The sequence below is a fragment of the Mixophyes fleayi genome, chromosome 4 (assembly GCF_038048845.1).
Source record: "Mixophyes fleayi isolate aMixFle1 chromosome 4, aMixFle1.hap1, whole genome shotgun sequence".
In the NCBI taxonomy this organism is placed as follows: Eukaryota; Metazoa; Chordata; class Amphibia; order Anura; family Limnodynastidae; genus Mixophyes; species Mixophyes fleayi.
The window spans coordinates 51,366,822-51,386,308 of NC_134405.1; positions in this window are offsets into that span (position 1 = coordinate 51,366,822).

Here is a 19,487-nt window from a genome sequence, read left to right on the forward strand (position 1 = left end):
GACTTCTTAATGATTATTGCAACTATAGTCACAGGAACATCAAGCTGCGTGGAGATGGTCTTATAGTCTTTACCATGCTTTTCTATCATTTATTTTCTCTCTCCCTTGCTTTCTCTGGTATCATCTGGTGCACCACACTGAGTATGGACCAAACAGCAGAGGAACAACTTTCATCCATTAAAATAGGCTGAATGAGTTCAATTCCTGACCATGGTCTTATCTGTGTGGAGTCTGTATGTTCTCCCCGTGTTTGCGTAGATTTCCTCCGGGTGCTCCGGTATCCTCCTACACGCCAAAAACATACCGGTAGGTTAATTGGCAGCTACCAGATTGATCATAGTCTCTCTATCTGTCTGTACGTGTGTATGTTAGACTGTAAGGGCAAGGGACTAATGTTAATGAGTTCTCTGTACAGCGCTGCTGAATTAGTGGCGCTATATAAATAAATAAATGATGGTGATGATGAAATATTACTATAATTCAATTATTTATAACCTTTTCTAACAAATCTGTCCAGCCCATTTTAGAATATCTTTGAAGAATAGGCAATAATTTACCTCTTTTTACTGTTTCTTACTGTTTCTTAGCTCTTTTGTATGACATACCACAGGCATGCAGATAATAGCTTTTAACTTCATCACTTTTCAGGAGGAATAAAGCATTGTTTCAATGAGCTAGAAGGGTACCAACAAATTTGTCCACATCTGTATTAATTCCTAATTACTCCTATTATATTCAATTATTCACGTATTATTTCTATTTCCAAAGCGTAAAAGTTCTGTAGAGCACATATGAAGCTGGTTTGATAAAATGATATTATATTGCTGCATTGTAGGAATTCGTTCAATGCTTCTTTTCTAGGAGTCTCCCCTCATAGGAAAGTAGTTTTGTTTCTTTGTTTTCAGTCATTAAGTTTATTCACTACTTAGAGAGCACCCAGAGACAAATAAATCACCTTGATTTAAGGGAGTATAAGAGATATCTTAAAGGAATTCAATTTATTACATTTCTAGTGCCTGGGTCCCTTCTTGCATTACGAGTACATTCATCAAGTACTAAGTCTTGTCCTTTTGCAGATTGCATAAAACTGAACAGTTATAAAAGGTGATAAATACAATAGACTGTGTTAGGAGGACAAGTAAAAGGAAATTGTGCAAATAAAGGAGCAATGCAGGATCCACATTTTCTGCAGTTTGTAAATGAGCCTTATAGGGCATCTGTCACTTTATCACAGTGGAGGCAGCTATTTCATGGGCCCAGCAATATGCATGAGAATGCAGCTTGTGAGTTCACAAGGAACCAATTAAATCACTGAGGCATGAGGCACTTCATGCCTCACTGATTCCATAGGCTGAATATTGGTTCAAACTATAGCAACTGCTAGGAAATCCCAAGGCGTCTGAGGTAGGGTCTACTGTAATCCTATGACTGATAGGAATAAATAGCTTGTATAAACAAATCAAATTGGTTTTAGAAGGGTTTGTATTATCTTTATACACAAAAAATATAAGAATAATCAATAATATATACAATATATACCTGCAGATAATCTGGTAAACCGATATCACAAATGTCAAAGCAAAGCAAAAAAATAACATAAAAAAGATGGCTAGTGGCCCTTAACAAAGTCTCCAGTAGTCAATATTGGAACAGACCAGTCTCTATTATAAAATCTCCAATATGTCCGTTTGTTAATGGGTCATTTACTATTTTGGTAAAATACCTGTTGGTGCATATTCAGGTTGTTCCTGAGTAGTTCTCTGTTTTGATATGTATCAGTTGAGAAATGTTAAAATCCCAAAGCGGATATTTATAACAATGGTTAACGGTGAACCGTAGTGACAAGTGTTATCCGTATGAACTAAGCAAAGTAGAATCCTTATTATTTAGAACATAGACAGTGGCAGCTGGTAGCGGGACGTGGATTTAAATGCACTCATCTCAATGGAGGTGTCTTTCCCAGGTTCTCCGGTCCTTTGGCATCCCACCTCTCCTAGATTGCACTTTTCCTTCTACCTCCAGATGTGTGTCTGCTCACAGCTGTGAGCCTGTAAGGATTGCGCATGCGTATGCGTTGATGCCGGTCTTGAAATGATAGTCTTCCAGTCAGTAACTGGCAAGTTCGATCTCCAGTGTAGAAACAGTTCTTTTGGTGATGACAATCAGAAGATGTGAAATCCACCAACGCGTTTCGCCCAGTGCTAGGCTTCATCAGGGATAATAGATGATAGATAATAAACTTTCATTCCCAATAAAGTGAAAAAAAATGTTTAAAACTAGAGGACATTTATTTATTTTAAAAAATAATAAATATTTAAAAACCTTTATAAATTCAAGAATTAAGGCATTTGTTAAATTATTTTAATTTGTTATCTGTGAAAAGAATAGATATTGCGGCGGTATAAGTACCACCATAATACTTGTGCAGTTCACAATGGGAATCCTTCAATGTAGAAAGCATGTGAATATTACCTCCAACAGGGGTACTGTTGGTGATAGGGCATAAATAACTAAAATCAGAAGATTGTGCTTTCCTGCCATCCTCAGGTTCATCCACACACCGTCTCTGATCAGGAAACAGCAGGACTCTATGTACTTCTGCAGAAGAGGAGAAGGAATGTAACGGGTTGTTAAAGACAGAAGTGGAAGAAGAGGGTGAGAAAGAAAGGACAGACACCCACAACACTGAGACACGCAAACAAAAAGTGGGCAAAGAGAGAAAGATGGGGAAACAGCTGAATATTCAGAATTAGAGGCAGATACACAATGAGGGGGAAAGAAAGGCACAAACACACACAAAGAAAGACCCACATGGAGGAGAGCTACACTTACAAAATTGGAGACAGTTAGACAAATAGGGAGAGACAGATGGGGTGATAGAGACATACACACTGGGAGTGGGCTGGGAGGAATAGAAGCAGAATAACAATAGGGGCAGCAGGGGAAGGAGCAGAAGTGCTCAGGATCCAAAGACCGATCACAAGCAGAGGCTGCGCCCCTGGGTAAACAGTGGCCACATGCTGAGTGTTAGCAGGAATGGGGGCAGTCCTGATCTCGCCATCATTTCTGTGCCATCCTGGTGCACTATTACAAGGTTGGTAAAAAAATGAAGATATCCACAAGCCAATTCGCCCCTTCCAGTACAACTCCCCGCTGTCAGCGCCCAGACCACCTGCCACACCCCCTCCACCAACACTACACCCCTGGTTGTGACAAGCCCATACGCCCCACCTAATCACCACTCCCCCCGCCCAGTGAGACCTGGGTATGTTGTATCTAACTCACACATCTCGGCTCCCTGCCTACATTACACATGCACTGCAAAATTTCTTTCAGAATTTTATTGAGATGGACGACAATAATATGTAGATTTTCAAATGACCTAATGCTCTCATGCAGAGTTGTGTACTTTATTTTAAGGCTGGTGGTTATAGAATAGTTATGACATAGTTGCCAACTTTCCCGGAATGTCCAGGAGACTTCTGAATTTTAAGGAGCTCTGCCGGACTCCCAGGTAAGCAGGGTAACCTCCTGGATCATTCTAATGAGGCGGATTACGTGGTCATGTCCCATGACAGAGCCACCTCCCGGACAGCTTGATGCCAATGTTGGCAAGTATGAGTTATGACAATGGATAGAATCGGTAACATGTTTTCCTGTCATGGAGCCAGACAAACTGTGCTTAGAGGAGCAGCCACAGCTGTTGTTCATAAGTAGCAAAAATACCTTTGATGCATATCCTGGTGTCAGTGGAGACCTAGCAACTTTGGCTAGAGGTCAAGTATAGGTAAGTGGCCCATGGTACTGTTGTAATAATGCCCAGTCATCTTAGATGATGTGTGAGGTTAAGGGCTCCCCAGGTGCTGTTACTGCCAAGTCATAATCAGTAATTGTGGCCAGGGCTGCTTCTAGGCAATATGTGGCCCTGGGCAGAAATCATAGTGACACCACAATATGTAGAATGCTGGACCAGCTGCTCAGTGCAATTGCACATATCACATTGCAACCGTTACCACAGACCCCATTGTACAATCTATCCTTTGCACAGACTCCCCCATTGTATTTTTTGAAGTATGCTCCATCCTCCAATGCAGTTGGAGTGGAGGCACATTACTGTATGACAAAATAAAGATTTTTAGCTTCAGCTGTTGATCATAGCTGTCATGATCCACCGGAAACTGTGTGACATGTGTGCATGTTAGGAACCCCTCCAGCCGGCACAACACAACCCGGAGTCTACTCTGCCAGTCAGGTGTTCACTGGAGCCCCTGATGGTGGGGACAGACTGGGCTGCAGACTGACAGAGGGTCGTGAAGTGTGTACCGGCTGGGGAGAACCCAGGCAAGAAGAGTCAGGTCCACGCAGAGGTCAAAAGGTCGGCAGCAGGTAACAGAAACGATGAGCAAGCTGAGGTCAGAGGTCACAGGCAAAGTAGCAGAACGGGTAAACGAGCCAAGGATCAGGGTCACAGGAAACACAAGCGAAGTCAAATACGAAGCCAAGGGTCATACACGGGAAGTCCAAACGTAGATACAGGAACAGGAACTGGAGCAAGCAGGTCAGCAGACTGGAGCACAGAAGCTATAACCGGCAATGAGGCAGCAGACCTCATTGCCTTAAATACAACCCATAACCAATCAGAACCTGCCCCTAGACAAGGCCACACTTGTAGGCTAATTGCCAGCACCTAGCAAGACCAATCAGGGCTTAGCACTGAAATCCACACCTGCAGGCTAATGCCTGCTAATTCAGCCACAGGCTAAATCTGCCTGATTGTCCCTAGAGCGCATGCGCGCCTGGCTCCCAGGACACGGCGCTGAGGAAGCGTCCGACCGTTGCCTTGGCAACGGTCGGGAGTTGGAAGGAAATGACGTCCCGGTCGTCATGGTGACGGCCGGGACGTTGGGACCTACAGGAAGCGCGCGAGCTGCGGCGGCTGTGAGTACCGCCGCGGCTCGTGACAGTACCCCCCCCTTGAGGAGGGGTTAAGGAACCCCGACATCCCGGTTTCCTTGGAAATTTTTTAAAGAACTCCTTCAACTGTTTAGGAGCATCGAGTTGTCTCCGTGGGATCCAAGACCGTTCTTCTAACCCACGATTCCTCCACTGCACTAGGAAGTGCACCTGACCTTGCACTTTTTTGGAATCCAAGATCTTCTGAACAACGTATTTTGGTGATCTGTTTGATTTTCTCTCAGGCAAATTTGAAGACTGGATTTGAGTAGGATATAATACCGGCTTCAACAGAGAACAGTGAAATGTGTTGGGAATTCTCAATGAGCCCGGAATTCTTAACCTAAATGCAACAGAATTAACCTGCTTGATGATAAGGAACGGGCCGATGAACTTGGGACCTAACTTTTTGCAAGGCTGTCTGAGTTTAATGTTTTTTGTAGACAGCCACACTCTCTGGCCCACCTTGAAGGAGCAGATGGTACGGTGGCGATCCGAAAATTTTTTTGCGACAACTGAAGCCTGTTTCAGAGATGCCTGTACTTTCCTCCAGATAACTCTGAGATCTCTTGCAGTGGAACGGATCTCCTGGACACCAACTGGGTTAAGTGAATACAGGGAGTTAGATCTGGGGTGAAAACCATAATTGCAGAAAAACGGAGAAGTTTTAGTAGATGAATGACAGGAATTGTTACAGGCGAATTCTGCCCAGGGTAACAAGGAAGACCAATTATCATGGAACTCTGACGTGTAGCATCGCAAAATTTTTTCCAAGGACTGGTTAACTCTTTCGGTCTGCCCATTGGACTGAGGGTGATATGCGGATGATAAACTAACCTTGATTCCGAGGAGGGTACAGAAAGATCTCCAGAATTGCGCTATGAACTGGGAACCCCGATCGGAAACTATGTCAGTAGGGAGTCCATGGAGCCGGAAAATATGTTGAATGAATAAGACGGCCAAATCCCGAGCTGTAGGCAGTCTGGGTAAGGGAACGAAATGGGACATCTTACTGAACCGGTCTACCACGACCCAAATGGTATTGTGTCCTGCAGAAGGTGGTAGATCCACTATAAAGTCCATGGACAAGTGGGTCCATGGTTTTGCAGGTGGTGCCAAAGGAACTAACTGGCCTATTGGGCGGATCCTAGGAACTTTGTTTCTGGCACAAACCTCACATGAGAGGATATGACTCCTGACGTCAGCAGACATAGATGGCCACCAGACTGTACGGGAAAGGATTTCTAACGTCTTGAAAATTCCAGGATGCCCTGCAACCCTACTGTTATGCGCCTCTGCAATAACCGCCTTCCTTAGATGGACTGGAACAAAGAGACGTCGCTCCGGAGTAGTATCAGGGGCTAATTTCTGGAATCTCTGAAGTGTGATACTCAGATCTTGGGTCAACCCGGCATGGATTACAGAAGGGGGAATAATCGGCTCTGGGATAGTGACTGGAATGTGGTGTGCCGAGAAACTTCTGGAAAGGGCATCTGCCCGGACATTTTTGGAGCCTGGTCGGTAGGTGATCAGGAAGTTAAACCGGGTAAAGAATAACGCCCACCGGGCCTGTCTGGGATTTAAACGTTTGGCTGACTGTATATATTGTAAATTCTTGTGATCGGTAATGACAGAGATCTGATGTGAAGCACCCTCCAACCAATGCCGCCACTCCTCGAAGGCCCATTTGATTGCCAATAGTTCTCTATTACCGACATCATAGTTGGCCTCCGCTGAAGAGAACTGACGGGAGAAATAAGCACATGGGTGCAGACGATTAGTATGAGGATCCTTCTGCGATAGGATGGCACCGGCACCGATGTCAGAGGCGTCGACCTCAAGAATAAATGTCCTAGCTGGATCCGGATGTCTGAGGACCTGAGCGGAGACAAAGGCCTTTTTCAGGCTTTCGAATGAGGCTACTGCTTGGGACGACCAATTAGTTGGATCCATTCCTTTACGGGTCAGAGCGACAATGGGAGCCACAATGTCGGCAAAGTTGTGAATGAATCTCCTATAATAATTGGAGAAGCCCAGGAACCTCTGCACCGCCTTAAGATTGTTGGGTTGCACCCAATCCAGAATAGCCTGGACCTTAGCTGGATCCATGGAGAATCCCTCAGAAGAGATTACATAGCCTAAAAAGGATACTCTCTGTACCTCGAACTCACACTTTTCCAGCTTAGCGTACAGGTGGTTCTCTCGTAATTTCTGTAGAACTTGTTTGACGTGAGTCTGATGGGCGGGCAAAGATCTGGAATAGATGAGGATATCATCTAAATAGACGACCACGAAACAACCAAGGAATTCCCGAAGAACTTCATTGATCAAGTCCTGGAACACTGCAGGTGCATTACTAAGGCCAAACGGCATGACCAGATACTCGTAGTGGCCAGAGTGCGAATTGAATGCCGTCTTCCACTCATCTCCTTCTTTGATACGGATGAGATTATATGCTCCGCGAAGGTCGATTTTAGTGAAGACAGTGGCCCCTCTTAGCTGATCAAACAAAACCGAGATGAGCGGAAGGGGATAGGTGTTCTTGACTGTGATATGATTCAATCCCCGGTAGTCAATACACGGTCTTAACCCTCCGTCTTTTTTTGATACAAAGAAGCATCCCGCTCCTACGGGAGACTTAGATGGCCTGATGAAGCCTCTCTCCAGGTTTTCATCGATATACTCCTGCATGGATTTTGTTTCTGGAGCAGAAAGGGAATACAAACGCCCCTTAGGTAACTTGGAACCAGGAATAAGTTCGATGGCACAGTCAAAGTCACGATGTGGCGGTAAGGTATCAGCAGCCTTCTTGGAGAACACGTCCCAGAATTCATGATACTGTGAGGGAAGCCGCTCCGGAATAGGCTGAATCATACGCAGAGACAGTGACAAACAAGACTGTGTACAATAAGTACTCCACTTGACAATCTCTCCTTTTACCCAGTCTATGACAGGGTTATGACAGGAAAGCCATGGGTGGCCCAAGATCATAGGAACCGACGAACAATCGATCAGGAAGAAGGTGATTGACTCAGAATGGAGAGCTCCGATCTTCAACTGTAGTGGCGGGGTCTCCCAGGAAATCTTGCCACCAGGCAACGGACCTCCGTCTAAGCCACAGACAGTAATGGCAGAGTTGAGTTTTACCATCGGAATTCCGGCAGAGCGGGCAAACCCAATATCAAGGAAGTTGCCAGCAGCTCCGCTATCAATGAAGGCCGACAGGTCCACAGAGCGAGCCCGGAAGGTGAGCTGTGCAGGGATTAATACAGCATTTTTCGGGGAGATAATTTGCAGACCTAGGTGAACTTTCCCCTCATTCCCTAGGCATGGTCTTTTCCCGACTTATTTGGGCAAGAACGGGAGAAGTGGCCTTTTATGCCACAGTATAGACATAGACCTTGCGAACGTCTCCTGTCTCTCTCTTCCGAAGAGAGACGATATGCTCCTAATTGCATAGGCTCCTTACCATCCTGGGAAACAGGAACGAAGGCGAATGGAGGTGACGATGCTTCCTTTTCAGTTTTCCGCTCCTTATATCTCCTGTCAATTTTAATGGAGAGGTGCATCAGATCCTCCAGAGAACTAGGAGACGGGTATTGCACCAAAGAATCTTTAATCTGTTCAGATAGGCCGAGACGGAACTGACTCCGTAAGGCAGGGTCGTTCCATCCACTATCAGGTGACCATCTACGGAATTCAGCGCAGTATTCTTCTGCCGACCGTCGGCCTTGTTTCAAGGACCGTAGATGAGCTTCCGCGGAGGCCACTCGATCCGGGTCATCATACAGTAGACCCAGTGCCTCGAAGAAGGAGTCTACGGACTGCATGGCCGGACTGGTCTGCGGCAAAGAAAACGCCCAGGACTGGGGGTCACCCTGTAGAAGGGAAATAATAATCCCAACTCTTTGCTGCTCTGAACCGGAGGAGCGAGGTCTCATCCGAAAATAGAGCTTGCAGCTCTCCCTGAAGTTCCGAAACAGGGTTCTATTTCCGGAGAACCGATCTGGTAAGTTCATTTTGGGTTCACAGATGGGACCTGGAGTCGGTTGTGAAGCTTTTGTGGCTTCTTCTTGAACAGACATACGCTCAGCCAATCCCTGCATCATCTGATACAAGGACTCAACGTGGCCTGCTAGAGTTTGTGCTGGAGACGGTGTGGATCCACTTGCATCCATCCTAATCTTGTCTCCGTGAGTGGGCCGGTTATAATGTTAGGAACCCCTCCAGCCGGCACAACACAACCCGGAGTCTACTCTGCCAGTCAGGTGTTCACTGGAGCCCCTGATGGTGGGGACAGACTGGGCTGCAGACTGACAGAGGGTCGTGAAGTGTGTACCGGCTGGGGAGAACCCAGGCAAGAAGAGTCAGGTCCACGCAGAGGTCAAAAGGTCGGCAGCAGGTAACAGAAACGATGAGCAAGCTGAGGTCAGAGGTCACAGGCAAAGTAGCAGAACGGGTAAACGAGCCAAGGATCAGGGTCACAGGAAACACAAGCGAAGTCAAATACGAAGCCAAGGGTCATACACGGGAAGTCCAAACGTAGATACAGGAACAGGAACTGGAGCAAGCAGGTCAGCAAACTGGAGCACAGAAGCTATAACCGGCAATGAGGCAGCAGACCTCATTGCCTTAAATACAACCCATAACCAATCAGAACCTGCCCCTAGACAAGGCCACACTTGTAGGCTAATTGCCAGCACCTAGCAAGACCAATCAGGGCTTAGCACTGAAATCCACACCTGCAGGCTAATGCCTGCTAATTCAGCCACAGGCTAAATCTGCCTGATTGTCCCTAGAGCGCATGCGCGCCTGGTTGCCAGGACACGGCGCTGAGGAAGCGTCCGACCGTTGCCTTGGCAACGGTCGGGAGTTGGAAGGAAATGACGTCCCGGTCGTCATGGTGACGGCCGGGACGTTGGGACCTACAGGAAGCGAGCCGCAGCGGCTGTGAGTACCGCCGCGGCTCGTGACAGTGCAACAAAGAGTTAATCAAAAACAACCACAGGGGTAAATGTATTATGCTGCAGCACATCACACCGTCCTCTCCATCCTGCAGCACATCACACCGTCCTCTCCATCCATCCTGCAACACATCACACCGTCCTCTCCACCCATCCTGCAGCACATCACAGTCCTCTCCATCCATCCTGCAGCACATCACACCGTCCTCTCCACACATCCTGCAGCACATCACACCGTCCTCTCCACACATCCTGCAGCACATCACACCGTCCTCTCCATCCATCCTGCAGCACATCACACCGTCCTCTCCATCCATCCTGCAGCACATCACACCGTCCTCTCCATCCATCCTGCAGCACATCACACCGTCCTCTCTATCCATCCTGCAGCACATCACACCGTCCTCTCCATCCATCCTGCAGCACATCACACCGTCCTCTCCATCCATCCTGCAGCACATCACACCGTCCTCTCCATCCATCCTGCAGCACATCACACCGCCCTCGCCATCCATCCTGCAACACATCACACCGTCCTCTCCATCTATGCTGCAGCACATCACACCGTCCTCTCCACCCATCCTGCAGTACATCACACCGTCCTCTCCATCCATCCTGCAGCACATCACACCGTCCTCTCCATCCATCCTGCAGCACATCACACCGTCCTCTCCATCCATCCTGCAGCACATCACACCTTCCTCTCCATCCATCTTGCAGCACATCACACCGTCCTCTCCATCCATCTTGCAGCACATCACACCGTCCTCTCCATCCATCCTGCAGCACATCACGCCGTCCTCCATCCATCCTGCAGCACATCACACCGTCCTCTCCATCCATCCTGCAGCACATCACGCCGTCCTCCATCCATCCTGCAGCACATCACACCGTCCTCTCCATCCATCCTGCAGCACATCACACCGTCCTCTCCATCCATCCTGCAGCACATCACACCGTCCTCTCCATCCATCCTGCAGCACATCACACCTTCCTCTCCATCCATCTTGCAGCACATCACACCGTCCTCTCCATCCATCTTGCAGCACATCACACCGTCCTCCATCCATCCTGCAGCACATCACACCGTCCTCCATCCATCCTGCAGCACATCACACCGTCCTCTCCATCCATCTTGCAGCACATCACACCGTCCTCCATCCATCCTGCAGCACATCACACCGTCCTCCATCCATCCTGCAGCACATCACACCGTTCTCCATCCATCCTGCAGCACATCACACCGTCCTCTCCATCCATCCTGCAGCACATCACACCGCCCTCTCCATCCATCCTGCAACACATCACACCGTCCTCTCCATCCATGCTGCAGCACATCACACCGTCCTCCATCCATCCTGCAGCACATCACACCGTCCTCTCCATCCATCCTGCAGCACATCACACCGCCCTCGCCATCCATCCTGCAACACATCACACCGTCCTCTCCATCCATGCTGCAGCACATCACACCGTCCTCTCCACCCATCCTGCAGTACATCACACCGTCCTCTCCATCCATCCTGCAGCACATCACACCGTCCTCTCCATCCATCCTGCAGCACATCACGCCGTCCTCCATCCATCCTGCAGCACATCACACCGTCCTCTCCATCCATCCTGCAGCACATCACACCGTCCTCCATCCATCCTGCAGCACATCACACCGTTCTCCCCATCCATCCTGCAGCACATCACACCGTCCTCTCCATCCATCCTGCAGCACATCACACCGTCCTCTCCATCCATCCTGCAGCACATCACACCTTCCTCTCCATCCATCCTGCAGCACATCACACCGTCCTCTCCATCCATCCTGCAGCACATCACACCGTCCTCTCCATCCATCCTGCAGCACATCACACTGTCCTCTCCATCCATCCTGCAGCACATCACACCGGCCCTCGCCATCCATCCTGCAGCACATCACACCGTCCTCCATCCATCCTGCAGCACATCACACAGTCCTCTCCATCCATCCTGCAGCACATCACACCGTCCTCTCCATCCATCCTGCAGCACATCACACCGTCCTCTCCATCCATCCTGCAGCACATCACACCGCCCTCGCCATCCATCCTGCAGCACATCACACCGTCCTCTCCATCCATCCTGCAGCACATCACACAGTCCTCTCCATCCATCCTGCAGCACATCACACCATCCTCTCCATCCATCCTGCAGCACATCACACCGTCCTCTCCATCCATCCTGCAGCACATCACACCGTCCTCCATCCATCCTGCAGCACATCACACCGTCCTCTCCATCCATCCTGCAGCACATCACACCGTCCTCCATCCATCCTGCAGCACATCACACCGTTCTCCCCATCCATCCTGCAGCACATCACACCGTCTTCTCCATCCATCCTGCAGCACATCACACCGTCCTCTCCATCCATCCTGCAGCACATCACACCGTCCTCTCCATCCATCCTGCAGCACATCACACCGTCTTCTCCATCCATCCTGCAGCACATCACACCGTCCTCTCCATCCATCCTGCAGCACATCACACCGTCCTCTCCATCCATCCTGCAGCACATCACACCGTCCTCTCCACCCATCCTGCAGCACATCACACCGTCCTCTCCATCCATCCTGCAGCACATCACACCTTCCTCTCCATCCATCCTGCAGCACATCACATCGTCCTCTCCATCCATCCTGCAGCACATCACACCGTCCTCCATCCATCCTGCAGCACATCACACCGTCCTCTCCATCCATCCTGCAGCACATCACACCGTCCTCCATCCATCCTGCAGCACATCACACCGTTCTCCCCATCCATCCTGCAGCACATCACACCGTCTTCTCCATCCATCCTGCAGCACATCACACCGTCCTCTCCATCCATCCTGCAGCACATCACACCGTCCTCTCCATCCATCCTGCAGCACATCACACCGTCCTCTCCACCCATCCTGCAGCACATCACACCGTCCTCTCCATCCATCCTGCAGCACATCACACCGTCCTCTCCATCCATCCTGCAGCACATCACACCGTCCTCTCCATCCATCCTGCAGTACATCACACCGTCCTCCATCCATCCTGCAGCACATCACACCGTCCTCTCCATCCATCCTGCAGCACATCACACCGCCCTCGCCATCCATCCTGCAGCACATCACACCGTCCTCTCCATCCATCCTGCAGCACATCACACCGCCCTCGCCATCCATCCTGCAGCACATCACACCGTCCTCTCCATCCATCCTGCAGCACATCACACCGTCCTCTCCATCCATCCTGCAGCACATCACACCGTCCTCTCCATCCATCCTGCAGCACATCACACCACCCTCGCCATCCATCCTGCAGCACATCACACCGTCCTCTCCATCCATCCTGCAGCACATCACACCGTTCTCCCCATCCATCCTGCAGCACATCACACCGTCCTCTCCATCCATCCTGCAGCACATCACACCGTCCTCTCCATCCATCCTGCAGCACATCACACAGTCCTCTCCATCCATCCTGCAGCACATCACACCGTCCTCTCCATCCTGCAGCACATCACACCGCCCTCGCCATCCATCCTGCAACACATCACACCGTCCTCTCCATCCATCCTGCAGCACATCACACCGTCCTCTCCATCCTGCAGCACATCACACCGTCCTCTCCATCCTGCAGCACATCACACCGTCCTGTCCATCCATCCTGCAGCACATCACACCGTCCTCTCCATCCATCCTGCAGCACATCACACCGTCCTCTCCATCCATCCTGCAGCACATCACACCTTCCTCTCCATCCATCCTGCAGCACATCACATCGTCCTCTCCATCCATCCTGCAGCACATCACACCGTCCTCCATCCATCCTGCAGCACATCACACCGTCCTCTCCATCCATCCTGCAGCACATCACACCGTCCTGTCCATCCATCCTGCAGCACATCACACCGTCCTCTCCATCCATCCTGCAGCACATCACACCGTCCTCTCCATCCATCCTGCAGCACATCACACCTTCCTCTCCATCCATCCTGCAGCACATCACATCGTCCTCTCCATCCATCCTGCAGCACATCACACCGTCCTCCATCCATCCTGCAGCACATCACACCGTCCTCCATCCATCCTGCAGCACATCACACAGTCCTCTCCATCCATCCTGCAGCACATCACACCGTCCTCTCCATCCATCCTGCAGCACATCACACAGTCCTCTCCATCCATCCTGCAGCACATCACACCGTCCTCTCCATCCATCCTGCAGCACATCACACCGTCCTCTCCATCCATCCTGCAGCACATCACACCGTCCTCCATCCATCCTGCAGCACATCACACAGTCCTCTCCATCCATCCTGCAGCACATCACACCGTCCTCTCCATCCATCCTGCAGCACATCACACAGTCCTCTCCATCCATCCTGCAGCACATCACACCGTCCTCTCCATCCATCCTGCAGCACATCACACCGTCCTCTCCATCCATCCTGCAGCACATCACACCGCCCTCGCCATCCATCCTGCAGCACATCACACCGTCCTCTCCATCCATCCTGCAGCACATCACACAGTCCTCTCCATCCATCCTGCAGCACATCACACCATCCTCTCCATCCATCCTGCAGCACATCACACCGTCCTCTCCATCCATCCTGCAGCACATCACACCGTCCTCCATCCATCCTGCAGCACATCACACCGTCCTCTCCATCCATCCTGCAGCACATCACACCGTCCTCCATCCATCCTGCAGCACATCACACCGTTCTCCCCATCCATCCTGCAGCACATCACACCGTCTTCTCCATCCATCCTGCAGCACATCACACCGTCCTCTCCATCCATCCTGCAGCACATCACACCGTCCTCTCCATCCATCCTGCAGCACATCACACCGTCCTCTCCACCCATCCTGCAGCACATCACACCGTCCTCTCCATCCATCCTGCAGCACATCACACCTTCCTCTCCATCCATCCTGCAGCACATCACATCGTCCTCTCCATCCATCCTGCAGCACATCACACCGTCCTCCATCCATCCTGCAGCACATCACACCGTCCTCTCCATCCATCCTGCAGCACATCACACCGTCCTCCATCCATCCTGCAGCACATCACACCGTTCTCCCCATCCATCCTGCAGCACATCACACCGTCTTCTCCATCCATCCTGCAGCACATCACACCGTCCTCTCCATCCATCCTGCAGCACATCACACCGTCCTCTCCATCCATCCTGCAGCACATCACACCGTCCTCTCCACCCATCCTGCAGCACATCACACCGTCCTCTCCATCCATCCTGCAGCACATCACACCGTCCTCTCCATCCATCCTGCAGCACATCACACCGTCCTCTCCATCCATCCTGCAGTACATCACACCGTCCTCCATCCATCCTGCAGCACATCACACCGTCCTCTCCATCCATCCTGCAGCACATCACACCGCCCTCGCCATCCATCCTGCAGCACATCACACCGTCCTCTCCATCCATCCTGCAGCACATCACACCGTCCTCTCCATCCATCCTGCAGCACATCACACCGTCCTCTCCATCCATCCTGCAGCACATCACACCACCCTCGCCATCCATCCTGCAGCACATCACACCGTCCTCTCCATCCATCCTGCAGCACATCACACCGTTCTCCCCATCCATCCTGCAGCACATCACACCGTCCTCTCCATCCATCCTGCAGCACATCACACCGTCCTCTCCATCCATCCTGCAGCACATCACACAGTCCTCTCCATCCATCCTGCAGCACATCACACCGTCCTCTCCATCCTGCAGCACATCACACCGCCCTCACCATCCATCCTGCAACACATCACACCGTCCTCTCCATCCATCCTGCAGCACATCACACCGTCCTCTCCATCCTGCAGCACATCACACCGTCCTCTCCATCCTGCAGCACATCACACCGTCCTGTCCATCCATCCTGCAGCACATCACACCGTCCTCTCCATCCATCCTGCAGCACATCACACCGTCCTCTCCATCCATCCTGCAGCACATCACACCTTCCTCTCCATCCATCCTGCAGCACATCACATCGTCCTCTCCATCCATCCTGCAGCACATCACACCGTCCTCCATCCATCCTGCAGCACATCACACCGTCCTCTCCATCCATCCTGCAGCACATCACACCGTCCTGTCCATCCATCCTGCAGCACATCACACCGTCCTCTCCATCCATCCTGCAGCACATCACACCGTCCTCTCCATCCATCCTGCAGCACATCACACCTTCCTCTCCATCCATCCTGCAGCACATCACATCGTCCTCTCCATCCATCCTGCAGCACATCACACATCCTCCATCCATCCTGCAGCACATCACACCGTCCTCTCCATCCATCCTGCAGCACATCACACCGTCCTCCATCCATCCTGCAGCACATCACACCGTCCTCCCATCCATCCTGCAGCACATCACACCGTCTTCTCCATCCATCCTGCAGCACATCACACCGTCCTCTCCATCCATCCTGCAGCACATCACACCGTCCTCTCCATCCATCCTGCAGCACATCACACCGTCCTCTCCACCCATCCTGCAGCACATCACACCGTCCTCTCCATCCATCCTGCAGCACATCACACCGTCCTCTCCATCCATCCTGCAGCACATCACACGTCCTCTCCATCCATCCTGCAGCACATCACACCGTCCTCCATCCATCCTGCAGCACATCACACCGTCCTCTCCATCCATCCTGCAGCACATCACACCGTCCTCCATCCATCCTGCAGCACATCACACCGTTCTCCCCATCCATCCTGCAGCACATCACACCGTCTCTCCATCCATCCTGCAGCACATCACACCGTCCTCTCCATCCATCCTGCAGCACATCACACCGTCCTCTCCATCCATCCTGCAGCACATCACACCGTCCTCTCCATCCATCCTGCAGCACATCACACCGCCCTCTCCATCCATCCTGCAGCACATCACACCGTCCTCTCCATCCATCCTGCAGCACATCACACCGTCCTCTCCATCCATCCTGCAGCACATCACACCGTCCTCTCCATCCATCCTGCAGCACATCACACCGACCCTCGCCATCCATCCTGCAGCACATCACACCGTCCTCTCCATCCATCCTGCAGCACATCACACCGTCCTCTCCCATCCATCCTGCAGCACATCACACCGTCCTCTCCAATCCATCCTGCAGCACATCACACCGTCCTCTCCATCCATCCTGCAGCACATCACACCGTCCTCTCCATCCATCCTGCAGCACATCACACCGTCCTCTCCATCCTGCAGCACATCACACCGCCCTCGCCATCCATCCTGCAACACATCACACCGTCCTCTCCATCCATCCTGCAGCACATCAGTCCTCTCCATCCATCCTGCGACACATCACACCGTCCTCTCCATCCTGCAGCACATCACACCGTCCTCTCCATCCTGCAGCACATCACACCGTCCTGTCCATCCATCCTGCAGCACATCACACCGTCCTCTCCATCCATCCTGCAGCACATCACACCGTCCTCTCCATCCATCCTGCAGCACATCACACCGTCCTCTCCATCCATCCTGCAGCACATCACATCGTCCTCTCCATCCATCCTGCAGCACATCACACCGTCCTCCATCCATCCTGCAGCACATCACACCGTCCTCTCCATCCATCCTGCAGCACATCACACCGTCCTCTCCATCCATCCTGCAGCACATCACACCGTCCTCTCCATCCATCCTGCAGCACATCACACCGTCCTCTCCATCCATCCTGCAGCACATCACACCTTCCTCTCCATCCATCCTGCAGCACATCACATCGTCCTCTCCATCCATCCTGCAGCACATCACACCGTCCTCCATCCATCCTGCAGCACATCACACCGTCCTCTCCATCCATCCTGCAGCACATCACACCGTCCTCCATCCATCCTGCAGCACATCACACCGTCTCTCCCATCCATCCTGCAGCACATCACACCGTCTTCTCCATCCATCCTGCAGCACATCACACCGTCCTCTCCATCCATCCTGCAGCACATCACACCGTCCTCTCCATCCATCCTGCAGCACATCACACCGTCCTCCACCCATCCTGCAGCACATCACACCGTCCTCTCCATCCATCCTGCAGCACATCACACCTTCCTCTCCATCCATCCTGCAGCACATCACATCGTCCTCTCCATCCATCCTGCAGCACATCACACCGTCCTCCATCCATCCTGCAGCACATCACACCGTCCTCTCCATCCATCCTGCAGCACATCACACCGTCCTCCATCCATCCTGCAGCACATCACACCGTTCTCCCCATCCATCCTGCAGCACATCACACCGTCTTCTCCATCCATCCTGCAGCACATCACACCGTCCTCTCCATCCATCCTGCAGCACATCACACCGTCCTCTCCATCCATCCTGCAGCACATCACACCGTCCTCTCCACCCATCCTGCAGCACATCACACCGTCCTCTCATCCATCCTGCAGCACATCACACCGTCCTCTCCATCCATCCTGCAGTACATCACACCGTCCTCCATCCATCCTGCAGCACATCACACCGTCCTCTCCATCCATCCTGCAGCACATCACACCGCCCTCGCCATCCATCCTGCAGCACATCACACCGTCCTCTCCATCCATCCTGCAGCACATCACACCGTTCTCCCCATCCATCCTGCAGCACATCACACCGTCCTCTCCATCCATCCTGCAGCACATCACACCGTCCTCTCCATCCATCCTGCAGCACATCACACCGTCCTCTCCATCCATCCTGCAGCACATCACACAGTCCTCTCCATCCATCCTGCAGCACATCACACCGTCCTCTCCATCCTGCAGCACATCACACCGCCCTCGCCATCCATCCTGCAACACATCACACCGTCCTCTCCATCCATCCTGCAGCACATCAGTCCTCTCCATCCATCCTGCAACACATCACACCGTCCTCTCCATCCTGCAGCACATCACACCGTCCTCTCCATCCTGCAGCACATCACACCGTCCTGTCCATCCATCCTGCAGCACATCACACCGTCCTCTCCATCCATCCTGCAGCACATCACACCGTCCTCTCCATCCATCCTGCAGCACATCACACCTTCCTCTCCATCCATCCTGCAGCACATCACATCGTCCTCTCCATCCATCCTGCAGCACATCACACCGTCCTCCATCCATCCTGCAGCACATCACACCGTCCTCTCCATCCATCCTGCAGCACATCACACCGTCCTGTCCATCCATCCTGCAGCACATCACACCGTCCTCTCCATCCATCCTGCAGCACATGACACCGTCCTCTCCATCCATCCTGCAGCACATCACACCTTCCTCTCCATCCATCCTGCAGCACATCACATCGTCCCTCTCCATCCATCCTGCAGCACATCACACCGTCCTCCATCCATCCTGCAGCACATCACACCGTCCTCTCCATCCATCCTGCAGCACATCACACCGTCCTCCATCCATCCTGCAGCACATCACACCGTTCTCCCCATCCATCCTGCAGCACATCACACCGTCTTCTCCATCCATCCTGCAGCACATCACACCGTCCTCTCCATCCATCCTGCAGCACATCACAA